The sequence below is a fragment of the Oncorhynchus nerka genome, linkage group LG22 (assembly GCF_034236695.1).
Source record: "Oncorhynchus nerka isolate Pitt River linkage group LG22, Oner_Uvic_2.0, whole genome shotgun sequence".
NCBI classification, from domain to species: Eukaryota; Metazoa; Chordata; class Actinopteri; order Salmoniformes; family Salmonidae; genus Oncorhynchus; species Oncorhynchus nerka.
The window spans coordinates 70,502,269-70,516,778 of NC_088417.1; the positions used below are offsets into that span (position 1 = coordinate 70,502,269).

At 42.3% G+C, this 14,510-nt stretch overlaps 1 protein-coding gene across 2 annotated transcripts in view; it reads right to left on the reverse strand.

Moving 5' to 3' along the window:
* Nucleotides 1-13,990, reverse strand: part of LOC115105580 (glycerophosphodiester phosphodiesterase domain-containing protein 5-like) — a 60,468-nt gene extending 46,478 nt beyond the window's left edge. Inside the window, exon 1 of one of the 2 annotated variants that reach the window (XM_065007351.1) lies at nt 13,843-13,990. The gene's annotated coding sequence lies outside the window, so the exon portion shown is untranslated. Of the gene's footprint in view, nt 1-13,543 lie in introns of both variants that reach the window. The other variant, XM_029627772.2, reaches the window with a different exon arrangement.
* Between the last annotated feature and the right edge of the window lie 520 nt (nt 13,991-14,510).

The following is a 14,510-nucleotide window of genomic DNA, read 5'->3' on the forward strand; positions in this document are numbered from 1 at the left end:
ATTTCTGTATGGATCTCGCTTTGTGCACAGGGGCATTGTAATGCTGAATCAGGAAAAGGCCTTCCTCAAACTGTTGCTACAAACTTGGAAGAACCGAATTGTCTAGAATGTAATTGTATATTGCAGGGTTAAGATTTCCCTTCACTGGAACTAAGTGGTCTAGCCCGAACCATGAAAAACAGCCCCAGACCTTTATTACTCTTCCACCAAACTTTACAGTTGGCACTATGCATTTGGGAAGGTAATATTCTCCTGACATCTGCCAAACCCAGATTTGTCTGTCAGACTGCCAGATGGTGAAGTGTGTTTCATCACTCTAAAGAACGCGTTTCCACTAATCCAGAGTTCAATGGTGGCGAGCTTTACAGCACTCCAGCCGATGCTTGGCATTGCGCATAGTGATCTTAGGCTTGTGTGCGGCTGCTCGGCCAAGAGTTCTTGTGCTGACATTGCTTCCAGAGGCAGTTTGAAAGTCGTGAGTGAGTATTTATTTTTACGCGCTACTCGCTTCGGCACTCGGCGTTCCCATTCTATGAGCTTGTGTGGCCTACCACTTTGCAGCTGAGCCGTTGTTGCTCCTAGACATTTCCACTTCACAATAACAACACTTACAGTTGACCGGAGAAGCTCTAGCAGGGCAGAAATTTGACAAACTAACTTGTTGGAAAGGTGGTATCCTAGGACGGTGCCCCGTTGAAAGTCATTGAGTTCTTCAGTAAGGCCATTCCACTGCCAATGTTTGTTTAAGGAGATGGCATGGCTGTGTGCTCAATTGTATACAGGTGTCAGCAACAGGTGTGGCTGAAATAGCCAAATCCACAAATTTGAAGGGGTGTCCACATACTTTTGCATATACAGAGCATTTGGAAAGAATTCAGACCACTTCACTATTTCCACAGTTATTTAAAATGGAATACATTAAAAAACAAAACCTAATCTTTTTACACACAATACCCATAATGACAAAGTGAAAACAGGTTATTAGAAAAACAAATGCACATTCATAAAAAATAAAGATGACCTTATTTACATACAGTTGAAGTTGGAGGTTTACATACACCTTAGCCAAATACATTAAAACTCAGTTTTTCGCAAATCCTGACATTTAATCAGAGTAAAAATTCCCTGATTTAGGTCAGTTAGGATCACAACTTTGTGTGAAATGTCAGAATAATAGTAGAGAATGATTTATTTCAGCTTTAATTTATTTCAAGTTTACATACACTCAATTAGTATTTGGTAGCATTGCTTTTAAATTGTTTAACTTGGGTCGAACAACTCAGGTAGCCTTCCACAAGCTTCCCACAATAAGTAGGGTGAATTTTGGCCCATTCCTCCTGACAGAGCTGGTGTAACTGAGTCAGGTTTGTAGGCCTCCTTGCTCACACATGCTTTTTCAGTTCTGCCAACAAATTTTATATGGGATTGAGGTCAGGGCTTTGTGATGGCCACTCCAATACCTTGACTTTGTTGTCCTTAAGCCATTTTGACACAACTTTGGAAGTATGCTTGGGGTCATTGTCCATTTGGAAGACCCATTTGCGACCAAGCTTTAACTTCCTGACTGATGTCTTCAGATGTTGCTTCAATATATCCACATATTTTTTCTGCCTCGTGATGCCATGTATTTTGTGAAGTGCACCAGTCCCTCCTGCAGCAAAGCACCCCCACAACATGATGCTGCCACCCCGTGCTTCATGGTTGGGATGGTGTTCTTCGGTTTGCAAGCCTCCCCCTTTTTCCTCCAAACATAACGATGGTCATTATGGCCAAACAGTTCTATTTTTGTTTCATCAGACCAGAGGACATTTCTCCAAAAAGTAAGAGTTTTGTCCATATGTGCAGCTGCAAACTGTATTCTGGCTTTTTTTATGTTGGTTTTGGAGCAGTGGCTTCTTCCTTGCTGAGCGGCCGTTCAGGTTATGTCCATATAGGACTTGTTTTACTGTGGCTATAGATACTTATGTACCTGTTTCCTCCAGCATCTTCACAAGGTCCTTTGCGGTTGTTCTGGAATCGATTTGCACTTTTTGCACCAAAGTACGTACATCTCTAGGAGACAGAACGCATTTCCATCCTGAGTGGTATGACGGCTGCTTGTCCCATGGTGTTTATACTTGTGTACTATTGTTTGTACAGATGAACGTGATACCTTCAGGCATTTGGAAATTGCTCCCAAGGATGAACCAGAGTTGTGGAGGTCTACCATTTCTGAGGTCTTGGCTGATTTATTTTTATTTTCCCATGATGTCAAGCAAAGAGGCACTGAGTTTGAAGGTAGGCCTTGAAATACATCCACATGTACAACTCCAATTGATGTCAATTAGCAGTGGGGCAAAAAAGTATTTAGTCAGCCACCAATTGTGCAAGTTCTCCTACTTAAAAAGATGAGAAAGGCCTGTAATTTCCATCATAGGTACACTTCAACTATGACAGACAAAATGAGAAAAAAAATCCAGAAAATCACATTGTAGGATTTTTAATGAATTAATTTGCAAATTATGGTGGAAAATAAGTATTGACGCCATGGAAAACACATGCAACACAGCATTTCTAACCCAGCCCACAATGTCTGCAGTGTGGATCGAGCAGTAAACAAGTTGAGCAGTCATTTGAAAGAGTAATAAAATTCAGTGAGACAACTCTAATGGAATTCATTGCCCTTGACAATCAACAGTTCTCTGTCGTGAGCGATGTTGGCTTTCCCCGACTGGTCGAGTACCGGTACACACTACCAAGTGCGCTATTTTTCAGATGTTGAGTTACACAGTGATGCAGAAGGTTACAATTGGTGGATAATGTTAAAAAAGGTTGGAATGTGAAGCAATGAAATGGGATATCAGTCTACTCGGTGACACCCACAGAACACAACTGTGAAGAGTTCACGCAAATTTTAGCATCGTAGCTCTAATCGCGAGACTGTGACTGTGAAATCACCTCCCCAGTCAGCCTATTATGTGTATTGACATTCATATTGCTCTGTACAACTTACCTAAGGATTGGGGATCAATGAAATGGGGTTTCAGTCTACTCAATACTCAATATATTTTTCCCCAACGTCCTCCTCAGAGGTATCAGACTCCAAAACATCCACGCAGTATTGTTTTTCCTCGGGAATAGTGTTCAATACACATAGGTTGACAATAAATGTGGCTCAATTCACAGTTGTTTCAGAGTCCCGCAATATGCCCACAGTGCAATTCTAAAGTATAATACATCCAGTGTGATTTCAACAGATTTTTGCAAATTAGACAATTATTGTCTTCTGTTGATTTCATATAACAACATTCCAACCTCGTTTAGCATGATCTATTCAATTATGGCATAATTCTACTATTTGTATTCATTTGTATCACATTCAATTTTAAAGGCTAACCACAAAGTCCACTATTGTGGCTAATCCTTATTGTGGCTAGCTTCACATAGATGGGTCCGACCACCATTGATCAAATAAGACCTGTCTTATAAATTCGTTTTTTTTTTTAGATGATGACACCAACTGTAGCTATATAGTTTGCTAACTTTACCAGCATCATAGCATACATATCGATGAATCATTATGACATATGAAATGTGATAGTGTAATCAAGTGTAATCAATGTGTAATAACTACGTAAAAAATGTATGAACACGTTAAATTATTATGTGGCGTGCAGTCATATTCAGGTCCTGATTGGTCAACAACCTTATTTGACACGTCAAATAGTGTTATATACTGTATATATCTTGTGTTTGTGTTATTGGTGTCAAATAGTGTTATAGTGTTATATATTTTTTGACACACAGAGACCCAAATGGTGTTCCATAGAAATCCTGATTGAGAATGAAAAGACTGAACAAATGAACAACGAAACAGCACAGCAAGTAAGTGAAAGAAATAGGTTTTGATTATGTTTTTCTGGTAACGGGGACATACGTAAATGCCAACAAAATTATTTTTGGGTCAGTGGTGTGTGTGTGTGTGTGTGTGTGTGTATGCGCGCGTGTGTAACCATTATTTAACTAGGCAAGTCAGTTAAGAACAAATTCTTATTTACAATGACGGCTTACCCCGACAAAACCCGGGACGAAGCTGGGCCAATTGTGCGCCACCTTATTGGACTCCCAATCACGTCTGGATGTGATACAGCCTGGATTCGAACAAGAGACTGTAGTGACGCCTCTTGCACTGAGATGCAGTGCCTTAGACCACTGCGTCCATGTGTTGTGTTAGCTTTTTAATTGTACTAGAATGCAAAAAAAGGCAGCAAGAACGTTTAATATTGGTTATCGGTATTGGTTTAATTTGGCAATGAAAATATCAGATATCGGTATCGACCAAAAATGTAATATTGGTGCATCACTAATTCAGACCCTTTGCTATGAGACTCGAAATTGAGCTCAGGTGCATCCTGTTTCCATTGATCATCCTTGAGATGTTTCTACAACTTGATTGGAGCCCACCTGTGGTAAATTCAATTAACTGGACATGATTGGGAAAGGCACACGCCTGTCTATATAAGGTCCCACAGTTGACAGCACAAGTCAGAGTAATAACCAAACCATGAGGTCGAAGGAATTGTCCGTAGAGCTACAACACTGGATAGTTTTGATTAACAGATCTGGGGAAGGGTTCCAAAAAATGTCTGCAGCATTGCAGATCCCCAAGAACACAGTGGCCTCCATCACTCTTAAATGGAAGAAGTTTGGAACCACCAGGACTCTTCCTAGAGCTGGCTGCCCGGCCAAAATGAGCAATCAGAAGTGAAGGGCCTTGGTCAAGGAGGGGACCAAGAACCGATGGTCACTCTGACAGAGCTCCATAGTTCTTCTGTGGAGATGGGAGAACCTTTCAGATGGATAACCAGCTCTGCAGCACTCCAACAATCAGGCCTTTATGGTAGAGCGGCACAACGGAAGCCATTTGTCAGTAAAAGGCACATGACAGCCTGCTTGGAGTTTGCCAAGAGGCACCTAAAGGATTCTTTGGTGTGATGAAATCAGGATTGAACTGTTTGGCCTGAACTGTTTGGCCTGAATGCCAAGTCTGTAAGAAACCTTGCACCTTCCCTACGGTGAAGCATGGTGGTGGCAGCATCATGCTGTAGGATGTTTTTCAGCGGCAGGGACTGGGAGACTAGTCAGGATGGAGGGAAAGATGAACGGACGGAGCAAAGTACAGATAAATGCTTGATGAGGTCCTGCTCCAGTGCACTCAGGACCTCAGACAGGGCTACGGTTCACCTTCCAACAGGACACCGACCCGAAGCACACAGTCAAGACAACGCAGGAGTGGTTTTGGGACAAGTCTCTGAGTGTTCCTGAGTGACATCTCCGGAGAGACCTGAAAATAACGGACGTTCCCATCCAACCTGACAGAGCTTGAGAGGATCTGCAGAGAAGAATGGGAAACTCCCCAAATACTGGTGTGCCAAGCTTGTAGGGTCATACCCAAGAAGACATGAGGTTGTAATCGCAGCTAAAAGGTGCTTCAACAAAGTACAGGGTCTGAATACTTATGTAAATGTAACATTTCAGTTTTTTATTTTGAATAAATTTGCAAACATTTCCAAAAAATTCATTATGTGGTATTGTGTGTAGATTAGAGGGGGAAAAAACAATTGAATCCATTTTAGAATAAAGATGTAACGTAACAAAATGTAGGAAAAGTCAAGGGGTCTGAATACTTTCCAAATGCACTGTATAGTGTGCCTGAATTTGTCCAATAGAAGCTCTCGTTTGCAACCCTATATCAGCTAGATGTAGGCAAGAGTGTGCAAGGCAGTATTGAATTAGTCACTGTCTGTCACCTTGATTACTCTAAATTTTCTCTCGCCCTGTGCACCTACAGTACGTTGTAAACTTTAAATCATAGAGACCTAGCCTAGAGCAGCTCACCATGCTGGGCGAGCTGAGCCGTGGGCACCCTGCCAGAGTCCACACCCTGGACGGGCCCCCAGGAGAGGGTCATGCAGGGACACCCAGCCCTCCATCACAAGGGAAATATTTTACCCAGGTCAGGTCACCCATCCCCCTATTGACACACTCTGACTTTTCAGAACAAGAAATCTGATGACAGGTTAAATGTTTATCCCTGTTAGGCTGTTCCATTCAAATGAATAGTTGAACACAAAAGGAAAGGTCTTTATTTTTCTTTTGAATAGGTTTCAAGCAGACAAGTGGAGGACAGATGAAGCCAGCAGCTAGCTGCAAAAGGAATGAAGTTTATAAAAACACACATACCTTTCAATAAATCAAACTGCCTTAAACAGAGACAAAGTCAGACAGATAATTATTTCTGTCAATATTCTCTTAATGAGTTCAAATCAAATGTTATTTGTAACATGCGCCGAATACAAAGGTGTAGACCTGACAGTGAAATACGTACTTACAAGCCCTTAACTAACAATGCTGTTCAAGAAATAGAGTTAAGAAAATAAATCTAAATCACATCAAAAAGTAACAAGAAAATGACATAACAATAATGAAGCTATATTTATTTTATTTGACTTTAATTTAACTAGGCAAGTCAGTTAAGAACAAATTCTTATTTACAACGACGGCCTACCAAAAGGCCTCCTGCAGGGACGGGGGCCTGGGATTTAAAAAATAAATACAATATAAATATCGGACAAAACACATCACAACAAGGAAGACAACACAATACTACATAAAGAAAGACCTAAGACAACAAAATAGCAAGGCAGCAACACATGACAACAAAACATGGTGCACACATTATTGGGCACAGACAACAGCACAAAGGTCAAGAAGGTAGAGACAACAATACATCACACAAAGCAACCACAACTGTCAGTAAGAGTGTCCATGATTGAGTCTTTGAATGAAGAGATTGAGATAAAACTGTCCAGTTCAAGTGTTTGTTGGAGCTCGTTCCAGTCACTAGCTGTAGCGAACTGAAAAGAGGAGCAACCCAGGGATGTGTGTGCTTTGGGGAGCTTTAACAGAATGTGACTGGCAGAACGGGTGTTGTATGAGGAGGATGAGGGCTGCAGTAAATATCTCAGATAGGGGGAGTGAGGCCTAAGAGGATTTTAAACATAGGCATCAACCAGTGTGTCTTGCGAGATGCACAGTTTACAGAGGAGTATAGTGCAGTGAAGGGTCCTATAAGGAGCATTGGTGACAAATCTGATGGCCGAATGGTAAAGAACATCTAGCCTCTCGAGAGCACCTTACCTGCCAATCTATAAATTATGTCTCCAAAATCTAGCATGGGTAGGATGGTCATCTGAATCAGGGTTAGTCCAGCAGCTGGGCTGAAAGAGGAGTGATTACAATAGAGGAAACCAAGTCTAGATTCAACTTTAGCCTGCAGCTTTGATATGTGCTGAGAGAAGGACAGTGCACTGTCAAGCCATACTCCCAAGTACTTGTATGAGGTGTCTACCTCAAGCTCTAAACCCTCAGAGGTAGTAATATCACCTGTGGGAAGAGGGACGTTCTTCTTACCAAACCACATGGCCTGTTTTGGAGGTGTTCAGAACAAGGTTAATGGTGGAGAAAGCTTGTTGGACACCAAGAAAGCTTTGTTGTAGAGGATTTAACACAAAATCCGGGGAGGGGCCAGCTGAGTATAAGACTGTATCATCTGTAAATAAATGGATGAGAGAGCTTCCTACTGCCTGAGCTATGTTGTCAATGTAAATTGAGAAGAGCGTGGGGCCTAGGATCGAGCCTTGGGGTACTCCCTTGGCAGTGGCTGAGACAGCAGACTTTGACTTTAAACACTGCACTCTTTGAGAGAAGTAGTTAGCAAACCAGGCCAAAGTCCCCTCAGAGACACCAATACTCATTAGCCGGCCCACAACAATGGAATGGTCTACCGTATCAAATGCTTTGGCCAATATACAGGGGGTACCGGTAGCAAGTCAGGTTAGTCGAGGTAAATCCTGGATGTCAGGATGCTTGGCCCCAGTGATGTACTGGGCTGTACGCACTATCCTCTGTAGCGCCTAATGGTCAGATGCCAAGCAGTTGCCATACCAAGTGGTGATGTCAGGATGCTCTCGATGGTACAGCTTTCAAACTTTTTGAGGATCTGGGGACCCATGACAAATATTTTCAGTCTCCTGTGTGGGAAAAGGTGTTGTCGTGCCCTCTTCACAACTCTCTTGATGTGTTAGGACCATGATAGTTTGTTGGTGATCTGGACACTAAGGAACTTGAAACTTGTTAATGGGGGGCCTGTTCAGCCCTCCTTTTGCTATAGTCCACGATCAGCTCCTACATCTTGCTCACATTGAGGGAGAGGTTGTTGTCCTGGCACCACACTGCCAGGTCTCTGACCTCCTCCCTATAGTCTGTCTCATCGTTGTCTGTGATCAGGTCTACCACTGTTTTGTCGTCAGCAAACTTAATGATGGTGTTGAGCGGCGTGCTTGGCCACACAGTCGTGGGTGAACAGGGAGTACAGGAGGGGACTAAGCACACACCCCTCCTGTACTAAGCACGCACCCCTCCTGGGTCTCGGGTTTCCGGCATGATGGTGTTGATGTGAGCCATGACCATTCTTTCAAAGCACTTCATGGCGACCGACGTGAGTGCTACGGGCGGTAATCATTTAGGCAGGTTACCTTTGTTTTCTTTAGCACAGGGACTATGGTGATCTGTTTGAAACATGTAGGTATTACAGACTCGGTCAGGGAGAGGTTGAATGTCAGTGAAGACACTTGCCAATTGGTCCACAAATGCTTTGAGTACACGTCCTGGTAATCCGTCTGGCCCCGCAGCTTTGCGAATGTTGACCTGTTTAAAAGGTCTTGCTCACATTGGCTACGTATAGGGTGATCACACAGTCGACTGGAACAGCTTGTGTTCTCATGCATGCTTCAGTGTTGCTTGCCTCAAAGCAAGCATAAAAAGCATTTAGCTCGTCTGGTAGGCTCGCGTCACTGGGCAGCTCGCGGCTGTAGTCCGTAATATTTTTCAAGCCCTGCCACATCCGACAAGTGTCAGGGCTGGTGTAATAGGATTCAGTCTTAGTAATATATTGACATTTTGCCTGTTTGATGGTTTGTCTGAGGGCATAGCGGGATTTCTTATAAGCGTCCGGATTAGTGTCCTGCTCATTGAAAACGTCAGCTTTATCCTTTAGCTCAGTATGGATCTTGCCTGTAATGCATGGCTTCTGATTGGGAAATGTACATACGGTCACTGTGGGGACAATGTCGTCGATGCACTTATTGATGAAGCCGGTGACTGAGGTGGTATACTCCTTAATGCCGTTGGATGAATCCCGGAACGTATTCCAGTCTGTGCTAGCAAAACAGTCCTGTAGCGTTACATCCACGTCATCTGACCATTTCCATATTGAGCAAGTCACTGGTACGTCCTGCTTTTGCTTGTAAGTAGGAATCAGGAGGATGAATGTCAGATTTTCCAAATAGAGGACGATGGAGAGCTTTGTATGCGTCTCTGTGTGTGGAGTAAATGTGGTCTAGAATTTTTTTTCCCTCTGGTTGAACATGTGACATGCTGGTAGAAATTAGGTAAAAAGGCCAGCATTAAAGTCCCTAGCCACTAGGAGTGCCGCTTCTGGATGACGATTTTCTTGTTTGTGCATGGCCTTATACAGCTTGTTGAGTGCAGTCTTAGTGCCCGCATCGATTTGTGGTGGTAAATAGATGGCTATGAATACTATAGATGGGAACTCTCTCAGTAGAAAGAGTGGTCAACAGCTTATAATGAGGTATTCTACCTCAGGCGAGCAATACCTTGAGACTTCTTTAATAATAGACATCGCGCACCAGCAGTTATTGACAAATAGACACACAACCCCGCCCCTCGTCTTACCAGACGTAGCTGCTCTGTTCTGCCGATGCATGGAGACTCAGATTCATTGTTTAGCCACGTCTCGGTGAAACATAAGATATTACAGTTTTTAATGTCCAGTTGGTAGGATAGTCTTAATCGTAGATCATCCAATTTGTTTTCCAATGATTGCACATTCGCCAATAATACGGAGGGTAATGTGTGGTTTACCTACTCGTCGGGGAATTCTTCAAGCACTCCTTGGGGTTTAACATACAATACTGCCAATGGTTGATTCAGTTAACTGGAGAAATATCTATAACAAAGCCCTTTAAGCTTTTTGGAATGTAACTTTTACCCTGGGCATGAAAATATCCCAGGTAGTAAGACTTCAGAGTCCTTTAAAGGATCGCTGCAGGGAGTTTCATAACTGGTGCCTTACTGTAGCTGAGGAACAAGTGTCCCAGGGGCAAACAGAGAAAAGCAAAACAACCCGAAACAAGACAAAACAAACAAAGCAAAACAACCTGAAACAAGACAAGAGACAGGGCGGTGTGTATCACAAAACAACTGGCAAATCAAATAATAGAGAAGGGCGTAGTCCCCTTTGGGAATTAAATTGTATAAATTGTTAAAAACTAGAGAAACAGTCGCAGGTGTGGGGATGCTGTGCAATGTTGGTTTCTCCATTTTTCCATGGAAAAAGATACAACAATTCTATAATCCACTGCAAATGTCTGTCAACACACTATCAGACGGCACTGTCTAGTTCCACCTGTGAGAGATGGAGAAATCAGTCTGGTTGTCTGTTTGCTGACCGGAGTGTCTTCAACACCCGTTGTTTTAACGCGCCCCCCTAGCAACTTGTAATAACCATGCAAAAGAGCCACCCAACTGACTGGCCCCTAAATGTCTTGTGACATCTTTCATCAACAGTCTCCTCTCAGCTGTTTGTGGTTATCTGTCCATAGCCAGAGGGACTGAACTGAAGAGACAGGACTTCCTTCCTGTTGGGGTGTCATTATGTCTTTCCTCTGAGTCTGGCTTTCCTGGTCAAAATATCTACCACACTCCATCTCAATCATCTCAAGTTGCTTCCTCTGCTCATCTCCTGTTTGAGTCTGCTTTATTTGAAGCTACCAACCAACACTGCTACATCTCAATAATCTAAAGTGGCTTCCTCTCCTTGTCTCCTTTTTTAGTTTGCTTTCCTTGATGCTACCTACCAACATGGCTGCATCTTAATCATCTAAAGTAGCTTCCTCGTCTCCATCTGCACTAGTATGAGAAGACAAGCCAAGTAAAATCCTTACAGCAGAGGGACTTGTTTTCTTCTGTCCAGCATGCAGGTAAAGGAGAGGAGACAAGGAGAGTGAATCTGTTTAGATTATTTGAGAGGCTGCCCACAACAACCTGAGAAGACTTCTCTAGGTTTCTCTCTCTGTGTCTCACTTCCTTGTTCTAGAACCATCCTCTCAGACGATAGCATTGTTCTAGAATTGGCTTCTCAGATGAGAGCACATGTCAAAGTTACCGTTGTCATTAGAATCATCAGCTCATGGTTATTCATAGAATAATCCACTGAGTCTCTGCCATGGATGTATATAAAATTAGCTCTTTATATTGGTCAGTGTTACTTATCTCCAGGCTCCCTCATCATTCATTCATTCCCTCATGAAAAATATATTACATTAGTTATTCATTCCTGGATCTCTCATTCAGTGTATTCACCTCCTCACAATAGGGTTTTCATTAGAGCAATGTTCTCATTATAGCTACTCATCAAAGGGGTGGGAAGACATTGAACATTTACTAACACTGCCCTCATTCAAACCATAGGTTCAGATATGACTCATACTAGATGTGAAATCAATCATCGCTGAGGTTGCTGGTGCCAGAAATAGACTTTGCTGACGCTGTGTTATGTACCTGACATTATCAGGTAGTGGGTGGATGTGGCTTAAAGCTGATTGAGATGTCCCTTAGTAGCAACGCTGTGTAACCTCTTGGTCTTCATTTGATCATTCATGCAGAGTCTGCCACGTTGAGGCCAAATCATTATTTCATTAATGATGATTCAGACCTGACAGATAATAACCTCATGATGACGTAGGTTGGGAAAGGCAGGGTAAGATACAGACTGGAAAGTGTTGTTACAAAAGCACTGGCTCTACACTCTTAGAAAAAACGGTGCTATCTAGAACCTAAAGGGTTCTTTGGCTGTCCCCTGAGGAGAACCCTTTGAAGAACTATTTTTGGTTCAAGGTAGAACCCTTTTTGTTCCAGGTAGAACCATATTGGTTCCATGTAGAACCTTTTCCACAGAGGGTTTTACATGGAACCCAAAATGTTTCAACCTGGAACCAAAAGGGTTCTCCATGGAACCAAAAAGAGATCTCATATGGGGACAACCAAAGAACCCTGTTGGAACCCTTTTCTCTAAAAGTATAGTCTCTCGACCAGATTCTCAAAGGCAAAAATGTCAACTTAATTAACCCAATTAATTAAAATGGAGATCCTAGAGTTGCTTATGACTGAGATGTGCCCTGGTGCAATTTGTTGCTGTGATTACTAGAGCCCATCCCAACCTTCTCTCTAAAACTATTGACGGATCTGGTACAGGACAAAGATAGGAAGAGATCCATATCACAACCTGGTTGGCCAACACCTGCTGAAAATATTTCAGGCAGTCTACGGGCTCCCGAGTGGTGCAGCGGTCTAAGGCACTGCATCTCAGTGCTAGAGGCTTCACTAGAGACCCTGGTTCGATTCCAGGCTGTGTCACAACCGGCCGTGATTGGGAGTCCCATAGGGCGACACACAACTGGCCTAGCGTCGTCCAGGTTAGGGTTTGGCCCGGGGTAGGCAGTCATTGTAAATAAGAATTTGTTCTTAACTGAATTTCCTAGTTAAATAAAGGTTCAATAAATATAAATAATAACCTGTCAAAATGTCAAAACAGCCCTCAATATTCATTGTATTAAAACACAAAGCTAAATGTGTGCATTCACAAATGTTGATCTTCTCTCAGAAATCATAATCTCTATGACAGGCCCAAGCTAGACAGACAGATAATAGCAGCCCAGAGATGTCTTTGCTGGCCCAATCCTATATGGCAGAGGACCCAAATGTAACTATGAGCCATTTCTTCATTTGGCCTTGAATTTAACTCTGGTTCAATCAAGAGATATGAGTTGGGAAACAGTTTGCATAAAGTTGCCCTTCGGCAATCTGTAACTATATAGTATTGTCTAATTACCCAGCTAGTACTACACTGTAATTGCAGACACAGTGTATGAAACAACTAATTAAACTAGAATTGAAGCAAGTGACCAAGTACTTTCTGCATTGGTCACTAGTACAGTTACTGTGTAGTTATTTGGTAATTACGCAAGTGAATTCAATTTCTATTTAACTAGGTATCAGTGCAACTTAATGTAAGGGTGACCAGGAATTTTAGGCTACAGTGAGAAATAATACAGTAAGGTATGATGATGGTGATGTGATAGAGAACAAAAATCATATTTAATTAAACTGTCCAGGTCTGGTCAGCCACTGTGAGCTACTTTACCTGTGCCAATTAACATGTTTTATATACATTATACAGATATATATTTTATCTACCCAGTTAGCCAAAATAAATACAACTTTCTGGTCATCATGGTCTCATTGCGTCTCATGAAATGATAGCAGGGAAACAAGGCACTTCACACAGGTCAATAGACTATGTGACAGCGATCGGATTATATGAAACGTAATCCGTTAACCTGCGCACAATGTCAACACTCACCTTCCCTCCACGACCGTGTATCTTCTCCAAAGCAAAACGTATAAAACAGGTTCCTCTGTCACAGCTATGTTCTTGTGAGATTAGGCTACACCAATACTTGTCCCCTCTTTGAAGTTATTGCAGATTCAAACTTCAAATAATACGCAAATGTGTGGTTTCTGGTTATGTTGGCAGCCCATCTAATGACAAAGCAACACACGAATTAAACTAAACGCAGCGAGAATTATATTTCAAATGACAATGTCCGAAGTTATTTTTCCTTATATCCCCCAAAAATTACTCACAGGACTGTGACTCACCGACACACTTCGCAGTTCAGGAGAGAACCTTAATCCATTCGACACGGTGTGGGTGGAGCTACAGTGTATCCTCTGCATTTGCCCTGGTTCGGAGTAGAGGGCGTTAGAAACTAGTGACACAATGAGCATCGGAGGTATGATCAACTGAATCAGGTCTACACGTTGGATAGGTAAATAAAAGTGCACACTGTAAACGTCATATTCCAATAATGACTAAATAACGCAATTATTTTTTCCATAGGTTCCCTACAAGGATCATATTCCTAATCAGGGCCAGATTAATCCAGGCCCGTGGGAGGCCCAAGAGGCAGCTAAAAATAAAAATAAATGTTAAACTAATACATCAAGAATATAACAGTGAGTGTAAAAAAACATTACAAACATGCTATTTCCATGGAATAAACTGAGCAGATGATTCCAGGTGAAAAATAGGATCCCGTATTGATGTCACCTGTTAAATCCACTTCAATCAGTGTAGATGAAGGGGAGGAGACAGGCTAAAGAAGGATTATTAAACCTTGAGACAATTGAGACATTGGTTGAGAATGTGTGCCATTCAGAGTGAATGGGCAAGACCAAGGATTGAAGTGCCTTTTCACACTCAACAGTTTCCCGGGTGTCTCAAGAATAGTCCGCTTCACACAACTATGGGAAGAATTGGACTCAAC